This window comes from Filicampus tigris, chromosome 4 (genome assembly GCF_054856515.1).
Source record: "Filicampus tigris isolate MCC_2025a chromosome 4, RoL_Ftig_1.0, whole genome shotgun sequence".
NCBI lineage: Eukaryota > Metazoa > Chordata > Actinopteri > Syngnathiformes > Syngnathidae > Filicampus > Filicampus tigris.
The window spans coordinates 15035377-15048852 of NC_141220.1; the positions used below are offsets into that span (position 1 = coordinate 15035377).

The 13476-nt window shown below is 38.6% G+C and overlaps 1 long non-coding RNA gene across 8 annotated transcripts in view; it reads left to right on the top strand.

Annotated features, from left to right (window-relative positions):
* The first annotated feature begins 3152 nt into the window (after positions 1-3152).
* LOC147148621 (uncharacterized) overlaps positions 3153-13476 on the top strand; it is a 148699-nt gene continuing 138375 nt past the window's right edge. For 6 of the 8 annotated variants that reach the window (XR_015086629.1, XR_015086633.1, XR_015086632.1 and 3 more), the window contains exons 1-2: positions 3153-3497; positions 3712-3986. This is a non-coding gene — a long non-coding RNA (uncharacterized LOC147148621). The other 2 variants (XR_015086628.1, XR_015086627.1) reach the window with 2 other exon arrangements.

A 13476-nucleotide genomic window follows, 5' to 3' on the forward strand; every position in this document is an offset into this window, starting at 1 on the left:
TTTATTCTCATAGTATTCTTTAGTCTTTATAATTGTTAATTATTATTATTATTTTGCCGTATATTAACTTTAATATGATTCTTTTATTATTACCACTTTAAACAATAAACAAATATATTCTATTAATAATCTGATTGAATTTTTGTCCAAAACCTTTGAAAATGTACAACCTTATTCTGCTAATAATAAGATTTTAATCTTACAAATGTACAAAAATAATCTAGAAACATAATGATTTGAATCTTGACAAAAATACAAATTTATTCTCACAATATTACAACATTAATCTTGAAATGATATATGTATTTTTTCATAGTATTACAGCATTAATTTTGAATATATATATATATATATATATATATATTTTTTTTTTTTTCTTGGAATATTCTGACTTTAATCTATATCAGACTTTTTCTCTAGACAGTATAGTACTTCTTTTCTAGAAAATATGCAACTTTATTCTTGTAAAATTATGACTTAAATCTACTTTCCACTTGTATTTCAAAATGTTCAATGTTTTATCTTTATCAATTTTGTTCTAATAATATTACTTCTTTAATCTAAAAAACATACACATTTATTTTCCTAATATTATGACTTTAACCTAAAAAAATATTAAAAAATATAGAGACTTTAGGTTTGAACATTCTGTACACAGCCTTTTATGTTGAAACTATACTTTTACTCTTGTCATATTCCAACTTTCATCTCGGAAATATAGAAATGTATTCTTGTAATTTTGAAAGTCTATGAATTTATTCTTTGAATGTTATGACTTTAATCTTGAAAATATACAAAATTATGCATGTGATAGACAGTGCTACTTTAATCTTGAAAGTATGACTTTTCTCTTGACATTATACGATATTTTTCCGATAAAATCTGTGAGACTTTATTCTCATAAGATCCTGACTTAAATCTCGTAGTGTAATTTTTCCTTTGCAATGTGGCCCTAATACTCCTTTGTAGTAACAAAATCCAAACAGCGTTTATTCTGTCCAACACTTTTGGATAATTAAGCATGCGCCAGGAACATTGTTGCTATTTCTAAAAAATGGACGTAAGAGGCAGATGAACAAAATCTGGACAGAAAATGTATAGATTTTAAGACAGTTTGTGTGCTTTAATATACACCACAGTTTTGACTCTACAGTACTTGTATTTATTCCCCCATCTGTATAATTTCCCCCCCAAGTCCCTGTTTGATAGAGAGCTAAACTACGAACAGTTCTGGCTAATAGCAGTCATGCATATTCTAGTGTTGCTCTCCACATATGCGCAGCCACTCAGCTGGAAAGCACCGATGACCTCCAGTTGACTCCAGACTACACAGTTGACTCTCAACACTAATCAGATATTGTGTCCATATGCTTCGTTTCATTTACAAAACAACACGGCGAATTGGTCTGCACTTTGATTTTATGACCATTTTAACCTCGATTGCTGCAAAAATATAATTTCTATTTATTCAAATTTTCTGAAATTGGTCTACCACAATAAAAAGAAGCATCTCACAAACTCGACCCTTGCACTTGACGAAGTCGTTAACGATCATAAAGCTAATGTTGCCTTAGAGGGGCAGATCATCATATCATTTACATTGCATTGAGATGCGGCATGGAACGTGAATGATGAGCAACAAGGCGGCATAATGTGCTATATTTCAGGGCCACTGAGCAGCTTGTCGAGAGAGGGGAAGAGAGAGAGGGAGAGAGAGAAAGGAAGAGCGAGAGAGAAAGAGAAAGAGAAAGTGAGAGAGAGAAAGAAAGAGAAAGAAAGAGCAAGAGGGAAAGAGAAAGTGAGAGAGAGAAAGAAAGAGAAAGAAAGAGCAAGAGGGAAAGAGAAAGAGAAAGTGAGAGAGAGAAAGAAAGAGCAAGAGAAAAAGAGAAAGTGAGAGAGAGGGAAAGACAGAGCAAGAGAGAGATTAAGAGAGAGTGGGAGAGAGAGAAAGAGAAAGAGAGAGGGCGTGTGAGAGAGAGAAAGAAAGAGCGAGAGAGAGAAAAAGGGAGAGGGATTGGGAGAGAGAGAAAGACAGCGAAAGAAAAAGAAAGGGAGACAGAGAGATGGAGAGAGAGAGAGAGGGAGAGAGAGAGAGAGAGAGAGAGATCGACAGGCAAGGCAAGCAAGGCAAGGCAATTGATGGAGGGTAATGGGGTGGAGGTGTAAAAAAAAAAGTGTATACTGCTTGCACATGTTGCCCTGCAAAACAACAGAGTGGGCCTTTTCTTTAAATGATTCAAAGGAAACGGTAAAATATTTATGGGGGTGAAAGATTCATGTTTGCCACATCTATGACCTTATTGCTGTTTGGTTGCATTATAGTTTTGTGCATTTGGCTAAATTTGACATTGAGAAAAACGAAACAAAATAATTTTGTACATAGGTTTACTTGCCTAGTGTGAGTGTAAAAATGAACAAATGAATATATTAATAATATATAACTATTTTTGATATATAAATCCATCCATTATCTGAGCCGCTTATCCTCACAAATATCTACAAATCTATCTACAAATACTCTCAAGATGTAAATATTATTTTATATTACAAATGCATACGTATACTGTTAGAAAGGTCTATTAGCCTCCCATAATTATTCATGTCTTGGCCAAATTTTTTGTAATTTTTCAAAATTTGGTGTGAGAAAATTACAAAATACTGATATGAATTAATTTATTTTAAAAACTTTTTTTAAATACTGAAAATTCACACACCTAAAGATGTCAAATAATTTCGTATTTATCAATTACATATCTGTATGAATAAACAAACAAGCAAACAAGCAAACAAACAAAACAAACAAACAAATAAACAAACATAAATACAACATTTTGCTTCACACAATGGACTCCATTTCCGTAGACAGCGCATCCAAGCACAAGGCTCACTGCGCACGATTGCCAATTTGGTAGAATGGTCTCGGCCAAATTGGGATAAAAAGGCGCAGCTTAGGGAACCTCGTTGGAGATACGACGACAAAGTGACAGTTTAGTGGCAGAAAGTCAATTTATACTTTGGCCTCCTCAGATCACGTCTTAGTTGTCTGAGCAGGGTGGTCTGACTAGTACAAATTTTGTTTGTAAAGGACCACACTAGTCCTTGTATGCTTTTGTTTTGTCGGGACTAAAACAGGTTTTATTACTCAAATGTTTTGTTTACATTGTCCTTTTTTTTTAATATAACGATTTAATGAAGAGTGGTTTTGTTTTCTATTTTTGCTTTGGATGGTTGATGTGTGAAGTTGGGATATGTGTATGGGTCTTGTGTGTGTACTTTTTGGATTGAATTTTGTCCCTTGAATGACACCGTAGCGCCACAAGAGACTGAGCTGCAAAGGTAGCCAGACAGGTGTGGGAAATTAGGAAGCTGATTTGTTTGGGCCTGCGCCACAAGTTTTGGTCGCCAGGCTCTAGCTTGATGCTTCATTTTCACTCAGAAGGGGACTTTGACACCTGTGTTGGACTACAGAAGAGATAATTTAACATTGAGCATCCTTGGTGAGTGCTGTGCGGTATGTCTGTTGGTTTTCTTTGATTGTTTGAAATATTGTATTTTGTATATGTGTATTTGGACTATTTGGAGTAAATGAGCATTTGTTTGATGTTTTAATATTGATGCACAAATGATTTGGATGGTACTATGACAATTGTGTGGTGATTTGCTTTTTTTTTGTATTTTGTATGTCCTGGCACGCACTTTTCACGGTGCTAGGGTGAACCCAATGATGATGCCACAGAAACTAAAAGGACACCTTATGCACCAGTCGAGTCTCTCTTTGGGGATCCAAGGGTTGCTTCCAGTGAAAACTCAACGCTACATCTGGGTCATCTGCTGGGTTGTTCCTGCCGGTTTTGTTTTGGAAGACAAAGCCTGTGTGGGTCACCATCTTAAACAGAGACTTTGGATGCAGTGAAATACTCTCATGATGATGATTCCTGATGAACTGAACTTTCTCGGCGCAAACCTTCACCTGGTCCAAGCAACAGGTACAGTGACTTTGATTGCAAATGAAGTTTGAGTGAAATGCTTGAGAAGACCTGGTTTTCTGAAATGCTTGAAGTGAATATTTAATGGATTTATTTCAAATACAAATCTTTAGTGTTTGAAATTACATGGTTAAGAGAAGCCTTTCTTAAAAAAATATATATTTTGAAGTTAAAGCAAGCTCAGGCTCATGTTGATGAATGAAGTTTAAATTGCCTAATGATTTGTGACGGGCCTATTTCTCTTTTTCTATTTTGTTTAATGTGAGGTACAACAACACTCATTAAGACATAACTCTATTTCACTTGATCATTTACAGATAATTGCACTCACATAAATCATAAGCTAAATATGTCAGTGTCAGACGGGAAAATCCACTGGTGAGAGAGACATCTCTGAAGAAACTTAAACAAAAGAAAAATCAGTTGGCGGAATTTGTCAAGGCGCAGGTAGACCCATTCCGAGCTTTGAATTACACTGTGCGCCATTCACGAAAATAGTCAATATTGTATACAGTATATACAATATTCTACATATAATATATTGTTCATATACAATATTGTCTTAAACCCGCCTAAGAAAGATACACAAGAACTCTAAGACAATGTGTTAGCAAAATACAGTATTTGTAAGTCTCGGCCATCCATTTTCCACAGTACTTGACCGCATTAGACAAACAAAACCAACAATTGTCAGAGTTCTCACTGAGCAATGTTTCCGTTAGACATTGTTTTCATGTAGTTCACTATATTTGACTAAGTTGGAGATGTCACCACAACATTTTTCTAAGGGCATGTTGACTCAGGCCTCGTTTCCCCCGTGTCGCCGTTCTCCGTCAGATAAGTTTGATTATTTGCCTGGCAAAAACTAGAGCGTGATGAATGTTGACATCAACAGCGGGTGATTGGAGCTTTGTCTCGGAAAATCCGCGGGGGTTCCGCAAGAGTCAGTGTAATGAAATTCTTATGGGTTAAGGTCACGGCAACAGTTCAGACATTTATTGATTAAATGTCGACCCGCCAGGTGAATGTGATTCACATCTCGGGGCGGACCGATGCAACGATCCATCCATCATCTTTGCAGAAACATTGAAACCTACACAAATAAACATCACAGTTGCATGTCGACAGCACGTTTGAATATAACATTGCAACATCGCAAACATTTTGAGTCAAGTGGACTGTTCCTTGATTAAAAAAACGGCAGGGATTTTATGTAGTCATCATATAATCTGGTTCGTCATTTATTGCTTCATAGTTATTCATTGGTCATAGAAGTAAACATGTATTTGTAAGAATAGGATAGAATTCTCCTGTTATCCATTTCCCTTGTGATTTTCGGGAATTTTTCAAGTGCTGCTGCCACCAGTGAAAATACAATTAATTCACTATTTTACAGTTTTTATGGGGATGCACTTGCTTTAAGACTCTAGGTTGAACAAGTATGATCCTCACTCTACTCCTTAATGTCTCTCAATGAAAAAGGTAAAAATGGCATCAGCTCTCCTTTCCCAGATGCAAGGGCATTTGGCATTTGAGTACTTGGGTTTACTGCCGATACCCATGGAAAAAATGAAGGGGAAAACTGTATCGTAAATGACATTTTTATCAATTTAAACATGCAGATACCTTGTACTTAATGAGTGAATTTCCTGTGTGATGGCAGCAAACACACATTATGATGGCGTGTCAACGGTGATGTGTTTGAGGCTGCTTGAAGGCCTTCCACCGGAGGACTCTTGGAGCTGTTTTGCTGATAGGTGCAGCGCAGTAGTGGTGTAAATTAATTTGGATACCAACCCCCCCAAGGGTGACCCTGCACCCTCTGCCTACTCACATGAGACACAACCCTGGCAGTGGTGGTCTTCATGCAGGCCTCAAGCATACAGTGACACATAACCTTGCCCTGTCACCACCCTCACCAGTGTGTCAGCTAACATTACGCTGATTGACGTTGAGCCAACACTCCAGCGCTATGAGATTTGAGGCTCTGTATAACCTCGCCCTAGCTTAAACCAGGGCTAGGACATTTGGGGGCATGGTGCCAGATCATGAGGCCATCTGCGCATGTGACCCACACAAAACATCAGTCGTAGCTTTTTGGGAATTAAACCTTTATAAAACACTGTCGTGTCTTAGTTGGTAGGTGGGATATTTTCTCTGTTATAGGGCGGAATGTAAAACTAATAGAATGGCTGCAAGTTCAACTTATTCACATTTTAACATCAATAAACTTCAGCCTATCAATTCTTGTTGACAAATAGTAATACGCAGCCAATGTCAGTTAGCCTATTTTACACAGCCTGTTCTTACGACTTTGGCTAAAATGCTAACAGTTGGTATGCGATCATATAGCAAGACAACATCCTGAGTACAGAAAACACAAAGGTAGATTGATACTTAACTTTGTGTCCTCTTGTGAAATACTGAAGAGAAATTAGAGAAGTAACGGTGAATAGCCCAAATACTTATATGCTTGCAGTTATGCAAACATTTAGCAAGATAGCAACTTGAGTGGAGAAAGCGCTGCAGCACATAGATTTTACATTGTGCCCTGTTTTCTGATACTTTTTTGGAGAGAGAAGAGAACATAGATTCTTTGGACTATGTAAAGATCTTTGATGTGTGACTTCTAGAGGCAAGTAAGAAATGAATGGTAATTGTTTCAGTTAACAAGGTATATGTAAAAAAAAAATGTATTACGGAAATCTATTATTGTAATATTACAAATGAGTAACTTGTTATATAACTTTGTTACTGCCTGAATGTAATATATTACAGTAACGTGTTACAAAAGGAACGCGTTATCCCAACACTGTTCATCAGTTCTTGCAAAAAGGCTTGGTTAGGACTGTGCCAGCTTGGTGGATAGGCAAAACGTCTTCCAAGACAACAGGAACAGTCCGGTTATGATCGATTCAATGCCCTGGTAGTGTTTTGTAATTTTTTTGGGCACATCTATACTGTTGTATGGTCTACAATTACAATTCAAACCAACACAACTTTTCAGTCATAATAAACGGGACAGAAGTTAGAAACATACTGCTTTAAAAGTCTTACTAAAAAAACTATCAATAAACATCTCCGACAATTGTCAGTTCTGGGTCATTTGTGGCTACCCCAGTTATCACTTATACTATAGTGGTTCTGTAGTCTCAAAGGTTATGCCCTCATTTTTACAAGTTAAATCCACAGATGCTTGGTTGACTGACACATCACATTCTTTTTACTGGACATCAACAATACTGTATATAAAATTAAACGGCAGCTTTCCACCTTTTTGCAATGTTCAAGTGTTCTCAAGGCTACTGACATCTTGCTAGCTAGGTTATTACCCAGAAGGGATAAAAGGTAAAAGTTGTTTATGTAAGTTGTGTCTGTCCAAATCGAATCTACTCAGACGCTAGTGTGACTTTGTCTGTGAGCCTTCTGACCTGCAGCTATACAAGCTTAACAAGCTGTGATGTTGACAAGAAGGTTTAATGATGAACCAGGACCTCGCTCACCGCATGCTTCAATGAGTCGTGGTCTTCACTTCGTGGGCTTTCTTTTGAAACCCTTCACTGTGTAACTTCTTTCTACAGAACACAACCGCTGCACAAGGCCTGGATGTACTGTAGTTTGATCTGTGGTGCCTCTGTAGGTCATTTAGCAAATGCACGTACTTGTCATCGGGCTGACACGTTTCATGTTCTGCCGTTCTGAGGAAGCGTAGCTTGTACAGCAGTGGGTATTTAATGTGCTGTCATGTGGTGACTCTTTTGGTGTTGTTGAATCGAATGCGAGGCTCCTTGAGACCTTGGCATTTGAATAATGTATTGAAGTTGTTTAGACACTGCAAAAGTGATGCCTGAACCATTTTGACCTCATTTTACAGTCACTTCCTGTGAGGGGCAAATGAGTTGCAGTGCCGTTCAATACTTGAAGATTGCTGTATTTTCTTGTGAATTCTCTTGATCCTGCAAATGTGACGTGACTGTTGTAAATTTACAACCAAAAAGGCCTACAATTTACTGGGGGTCCTTGGTTCACGAAGGCATCCACTTATGGTTTTGAGGCTACAAACGGCACACAACGAAGTAGTCTGAACAGTGGTGTAAAACGTCATGTACTGCATAACCTTAACCGTAAATCCTAAAACAAAAACCTTATACCCTAATACTGAACACAACCCCAAACACAGAATTTTGTTTTTCAGGTTCACTACCTGTATATTAAATACTGAATGCTATGGAGGCTCTCAATTGGTCCAAACATACGTTTCGAGCAGCGCCCAAAGAACAAGTTTCCACAGGAGTCTAAGAATGTCGTCATGTCACACGTACCTTAAACCTAAACCCTTGTACCCAAACTCCTAACTAAAAGGATTTATTTCACGTTTTTGTACATTGACAAGATTTACCATCCATTTCCAAATAAAAATGTGTAATTTATCCAGATTGAAGCATGATCTGTAAAAGCTAATGTAGTGGATTTGGATTGAGTTATTTATGGAGTTAATGAGATCTTAATGTTTATTGCAAAATGATTTCGATAAACTGTTTAGATTTGTTCCAGAGACTTTATGCTAATGAAACTTGCCCTGGTTCAAGCAATGTCTATTGGAATTTATTTTCATTTCTGACATCTTTGGCTAATTAAACCTTCCCTTGGTCAAATTGACCAAGGAACATGAATTGCTGTTCCTTCGAAACAAATGTAACAGGAGGGTTGAGAGAAAAGTTAACTGGTGCTTCTTTGTTAGTTTTCAGTTTTTTTATGAGAAGCATCTATTGGGAGACTCGCAAACAAAGCATTTTAATAACACCCATTTTTCTCTTATGAGTTCATTTTGTACAATACAATAATAGAGCAGTATTGTATTAACCCAATGTGAAAAATGTCACGACCTGCTGTTGAACTTCATCTTCTGTCCAGTATGTGAAAATCCTCTGGGGATAAAAAATAACAATTAGACCAAAAGAAGAGGAAATGAGCAACATGAGAAAACAATGGCTATGTTTTCAATGGCGCTCCCCATTTGCCACCTTCTGGAGGAACATAAAAGAAGACAGGCAAAACTGAGAGTCAAATCAAAGGTTAATTGGAGCCAGGAAAATGTCAACCAATTTCAACCATCACCCACGAGGGGAAAGCTGCCCTTGGTGAAAAAGATGGTGAAATATCTGGAGTGTGTATTAGCTTCTCAGACATAATGGCCTCCTGAAGAGAGCGATGATGACATCTTTTTAGCACTCTGTTCCCCCTCAGAGAATTTTAGGTGTGCACAAAACATCATGCAAAACTGTGTGAGTGGGTGTTTGTGTGTGTGTGCGCTCTTGCAAACAAACATGTATAAATGCGTGCGTGCTGCCTTAGAAGCAATAGCTTTGGGGGAACCACAGGTGTTGGCAGCAGCCTGTGACACCTCCATGACCAGGCTTCTTTGGTATGATTTAATACTCATGTTTGACACTGTAGAATACAATGTAAATTTGAAATAAACACAAGTCCAAACCCATCACCAACCCCAACCTTTAAAGCGGAATTCAACCCCAAAAGTCTTTACAAGAATGTGTTCCATACAGCCCCACTAGTCTAAACATGGTATTCTGATCGATACCGTGTTTGTGGAATATGAGTTAAGTTGTAAAATCCACCTGTTTTTGTACATCTCAGGGGGTGGCCATTTTGTCACAAATGACATCACAATTGTTCAGCGCGCAGGTAACAACCAATCACGGTTCAGTTTCAGAAAACAGGTGAGCCGTGGTTGGTTGTCACCTGAGCCCCGAGCAACTGTGATGTCATTTTCAGTCGATAGAAGTGACAAAATGGCCGCCCCCCGAAAAGGCTATATTAATCGGAATGCCCTGTTTTGACTAGTGGAGGCGCATAGATCATACTGTTGAGAAAATTTGGGGGTTGACTTCCACTTTAAGTAAACGTATTACACTTTTTAACTGAACTCAAAGATGTCTATTTGCACTAAAAGCCTGTTACTCTCAAATATTGCTCACAAATCTGTTTAAATATGTGTTAGTGAGCACTTCTCCTTTGCTGAGATAATCCCTACACCTCAGAGGTGTGGCGCATCAAGATGCTGATTAGACAACATGATTATTGCACAGATGAAACACAATGAAAAGCCTCTGTGCAGTTTTATTGTATTGTTGGGCCCCAGGGGTCAGAAAACCAGTCAGTATCTAGGACGACCACCATTTGCCCCATCCCCTTTGCATAGAGTTGATCACGTTGTTAATCGTGGCCTGTGGAATGTAGTTACTGGATATTGATTGGAACTGAAACCAACTGACATGTATACTTATTCTGTGCAACGAAAACATGCTTGTTTGAGAGCGCCCTTTTATTGTAAGTAGCCAAAGGCACATCTGAGCAATAATCATGCTGTCTAATCACATTTTTATATACTACACCTGTGAGGTGGAGGTATTATCCTGGCAAAGGAGAGGTGTTCACTGACAGGTTTGGACAGATTTGTGAACAGTATTTTAGAGAAATGGCCTTTTGTGTACCGAGCAAAAGTCTTAGAGGTTTGCACTGAGATATGAAAACTGGGAGCAAAAACATTGGTTGCATTTGTTTTTGTTCAGTATATTATACCGTACTCCGTTACATGTTTAATCTAACCCAACAGAGCTGGGCATTCCGCCTATGTGACGGGCCAGTCCGTCTAGCCGCCTCTGACGGACGCCCATTTCGTAGGTGATAAACGATAAACAGGAATTAAAAAAAAAAACTGTAAATTTTTCCGTCTATGCAAATGCCTGTCGTGTATTTTCGCGGTAAGGCTTCAATGGCCGCAGCGAGGCTTCCGTTTCCCGTTGGCTGCTGCCGAGACTTTTTGACAGCTTCTGGGTCCTAAAAGGAGACCCATTTAGTCCGGCCGCGGTGACGGTGAGTCTTTTGTTTTAAATATTGCTCAGCGGGACATGGGGGGTACTAGCGGAAGTTGGTCCAAATTGGTAGACTGACACGCTAACGGAAACCTGTTTAAAATGACAGGCGTTCCGGCCTATAGGAGATTACTATTTGGTCCGGCTGGACAAAAAGGCGGATAGACGGATGGCGGAAGGGTACCCACGCTGCCGGTGGAAGGTAATAAACGGACTGGGAATTTTTTAGTAAAATGCCCAGCTCTGTAAATTTATGGTTTGGGATTAGTTGTTGGGGTTGGTTTGGGTTTGCTATTAGGATTGGGGTTCGGGTTAGGATGAGGTTTAAATTCAAACTGTAATGATATTCTCGTATATTATTTACTCATTTAGTTGAATGTTTTGCAGTTTTTTTCCTTTGTTTTTCTGTTCATCTAACTATATTAATGGCTAGCTAGTAAATGTAGTAGTTTGATTATTTTGTTGGGTTTCCAAATAACACTAATACTTTTGGTTTCATTGTTTTTGCTAAAGATTTTTGTGAAAAATGTCTTTCTCTTTTGAATAATGGTTCTGCGCTGGTGCTTTGATATTGAAATCTCAAGTGAAATATTGATGAGGAGGGCAAGAGAACTGAACTGAGGGCACTATTATGAGGCTAATTTGAGTCCAAATGTCACGTGGCTCAGCAGTTTAAAGTGAAATTGGCCTGACCTTCTTTAAAAAAAAGTAAAAGACCAGAAGGGTTTTGTAGTGCTGTTTGTGATGGGTTTAGTCTTTGTGGCCCTGGATGAACGTGACATTCAGTCCTCTGAGATTTCATGAAATTCTTACATTCAGTCCTGTATCATGTGACCGTATAGCGATGTTTAGTGGATGGAAACGTGGGTGCGGTGACATTTAAATTGATTGGCTATTATTAAGACTATTAAATCTCATTGTCAAGCGTGATAGATATGTCTGTGCCTCTGACAAAGGACAGCTGAGTCTTGATCTTCCCAGCAGGACCACTGTGACTAATGCCAATAAAGAAGGATTAGTCTTGGAATAAGAGAAGGTGCTGTAGTCCGGCCTTAATTGGCGAGTCCTCGGCTTGATCTAGTCTTGAGGCTGCCACTTGCTGAACTGGTCAATTAATCTTCCCTCCCTTATAATGAGGCGGGGGATTTCCGATGGCTGCTCGCACACACAAAGACAGAATGTGTGCCCAGAGGATCTTCTGCCCCTGCACAAAGTGACCTGACAATTAAAAAAAGATCCTCCCCCATCCCACCCCGGTTCGCCAGTTGGCAAATATCTCTGACCCAATCTTATATTAAAAGGACTAACAATGACTTCAAATCAACTACCACAGGCACAAAAAGAGGGAGAAATTGTCGAATCCTCCATGAAATAAGATTGTTGCAGCCCAACTCTGCCCTTCTTCCTTTTGAGGTTAATAAAAAGCGACTTGTTGGATCCTCCCCGCTGTGGACAACAAATGTTCTCGGGGCTGATATTAATTTAAAGATAGATGACAGTGAAAAAGGTTAAATATGTAGGATTAACCGTATTTGACCTTGGATTGTTGCTGGCATTAAATCCAGCGGGTGAGAAAGAGGATAATGGAGGAGCCAGTTGCAATCAAAAGCAAAATCTAAAAACAACACTGACGTTTGACCTTGACACACATTTCCTTCTTGCATATGAATGCCATGCATCTGTCTTGTCCAATTTGCTATAGGGATTGTCTACCCTAAATGGTAAACGCAGCTGCTCACCACACACTCACTGCCTAAAGTTGTGTAGTTGGCAAGTTTTTTTTTAATTTTTTTTAATTAAAGCAATTATTTTTGGGTATTTTGGTGATGGGCCACGGTTTTCAGGGTCATGTTAGGGACCCTTAAAATATATTTCCTCCAGGATACATGCACTTGCATAAATGTATGTATAAGGTTATTCATTAGTCAAAAGAATATGATTCCAAGACTGAGGGGAAGAATGATTCCAAAACACGATTCCTTAAGGCCTTAATGAACATTCCACAATGTTTGCCTCAGCTGAATTAAGAATGCAGAGCTAGACACTGCACCTAGCTCATAGCTCCGTGGCTCAGAATTAAGGTTTCTGATGGCCTTGTTGAGGTTCACCTTTGTGACAATCCTCAGTGATCCATGTCCTAAGCAGGTGCTGCCATGCAGAACAGTGAAACAAAAGCCCTCCACTGGCACTTGGTTTGACCGCTGACATTTTGACACCGTCTGCTCAAGTGCAAGTAGTACACAATGCGACTTGTATATGTTTCCCTGTGAAAGTACGCCAGATAAAGATTAGTTTGGTTTCCTGGAATTGTACCATTTTTTTCCTCGCAATAATAATAATATGCAGATACACATAGAACAAGTGGCAATATGAATCTGTTCGATTTCTAAGCCTTTTAAGGCTATTTCAACATTTTAATACGAATACTTATTTAAACATCTATCAATTTCTATTGTGTTAATGTTTGCTCTCATGATGGATGACCTGGAGCCTATCCCAGCTGAGAAGTTGGATCTACACATAATGACAACCAAACATTCAGGCACCTACTGTACGCAATCTGAGTCTTCAATGAACGTTGCGTGCATGTTTTTTGA